This window comes from Sinocyclocheilus anshuiensis, unplaced genomic scaffold (genome assembly GCF_001515605.1).
Source record: "Sinocyclocheilus anshuiensis isolate Anshui unplaced genomic scaffold, SAMN03320099.WGS_v1.1 scaffold253, whole genome shotgun sequence".
Lineage (NCBI taxonomy): Eukaryota > Metazoa > Chordata > Actinopteri > Cypriniformes > Cyprinidae > Sinocyclocheilus > Sinocyclocheilus anshuiensis.
This window is the reverse complement of record NW_015537969.1, coordinates 1,404,345-1,405,085: the sequence shown is the minus strand read 5'-3', so window position 1 is coordinate 1,405,085 and position 741 is coordinate 1,404,345. Positions and strand designations below refer to the sequence as shown.

Here is a 741-nt window from a genome sequence, read left to right as displayed (position 1 = left end):
GTGCGCCACTCATCACGCACAGGTGTTGTGCTTCTGTGATCAGTGTGGCAGCGGCGTTTCCAGGGCGACGCTGATTTGGAACCGGGATACTCGCCACACGGTGAATTCAGTTCCCCTGTTTCCCTGTTTCCCCTTCGGCGCGCATGCTGACCCTATACATTCTATGATGCTGACAAATAATGCTGACTCACAGCCTGTAAGTACATTTTCATATTTAAAGAATTTGCCACTGATGATTCAAACGCGAGTTTTGGGCAGTGTAGAGTAGCGCTTGTTGTTTGTCATTTCTCCGATCACAAATGCAGACATGGTTTTGTTTACGCGGCACGATGCAACGCAATGCGTAAAAAGACAGTATAAGTCATTATAATCAGTAATTATGTCCCCACTGGATGCAACAAATGCCTCGTTTATAATGGGTTTTATTGGTTTTGTCTCATCGCGCCGGGACACGGCATCACAGTATGGTAAGGAGAATAACATTTCCGTCACCCGCTTGAGGTATTCAGCCAATCACAACGCACTGGATAGCTGGCCAATCAGAGCACACCTCGCTTTTCAGAACGATGAGCTTTGTAAAAATCGACACGTTTCAGAAAGGCGGGGCATAGAGGAGAAACAATAATGTACAGTATGTGGAAAATAATGTGTTTTTTTAACCTTAAACCGCATAAACACATTTCATTACACCAAATACACAAAATAATGTTCTTTTTAGCAACATCATATGACCCCCTTAAT

The 741-nt window shown here is 43.9% G+C and overlaps 1 protein-coding gene across 2 annotated transcripts in view; it reads left to right on the top strand.

Moving 5' to 3' along the window:
- Positions 1–741, top strand: part of hepacam2 (HEPACAM family member 2) — a 15,695-nt gene that overhangs the window by 9,007 nt on the left and 5,947 nt on the right. The window lies entirely within an intron of this gene.